At 64.3% G+C, this 819-nt stretch overlaps 1 annotated feature.

Annotated features, from left to right (window-relative positions):
* Positions 1-819: part of a sequence feature (heterozygous, Esmeraldo-like haplotype) that runs on past the window's edge.

Below are 819 nucleotides of genomic sequence, written 5' to 3' on the forward strand. Positions count from 1 at the left end.
TATCGCGTGGTGTGCTGGGACGCCCCAGCCTCTGCACCCAGCCGCAGCTGACGGCGGCGTGGCACGGTCTGCCCTGCAGCGGCGGTGGAAGCGTGCGTAATCAAAATTGGGGTGTCGATCAATCGCGTTGCCGAGCAGACGCACCGGTAGGCTTAACGTGTGGGTTCCCATCGCCCAGACGATGGTCGGCCGTGTCCTCGTCAGACTGTCGGTGTGAGGCGATGCAGAACAGAGCGGCCCCTCCTGTCGGCGCTGATACTCAGACTGCGCTCGGCAGCCCATGTCGTTATAGGTGACACGGCAGTTGGCATTGCCGCACCACAGGCACGGATGTCTGCACACAAGGCAACAAGCGTGCGGCCGTCAGCGTGAATGAACGCCGACGCAAAGTGAATGCTGTACAGGCGGCGCAACAGAACATCCACGCGGTGTATTAGGAGCTGCGGTCCCACGATGCTGCATTGGGCTGCCACGGCTGAAGTGAGATGCTGTCGGGAATATTCTTGGCGAGCACTCACCCAAACGCAGCCGCTCGCAGGTGATTCGCTACCAGCGTTGGGCGCGACGGCCCAGGCGCGGTAGCCCGTCGAGCACGGCCAGCACTCGCCCATCGTCCGCGGTGTCGATCGCAGTCGAGATGCCGATCGGGACTACGAGAGAGCGGTGACGGCGAGGGTGCAGCGCGGGACGCCGCCACTGCGACGCTCGCACTCGCTCAGCCCTCGTGCCATTTCTTCACTCACAGGCGGCTGTGGACCAGTCCTTCGCTCACCCCTAGCAGGGGCAGAGAGCAGCGGGATGGGCCGGCAACTCTCTCCG

Source organism: Trypanosoma cruzi, genomic scaffold (assembly GCF_000209065.1).
Source record: "Trypanosoma cruzi strain CL Brener 1047053514245 genomic scaffold, whole genome shotgun sequence".
Classification (NCBI taxonomy): domain Eukaryota; phylum Euglenozoa; class Kinetoplastea; order Trypanosomatida; family Trypanosomatidae; genus Trypanosoma; species Trypanosoma cruzi.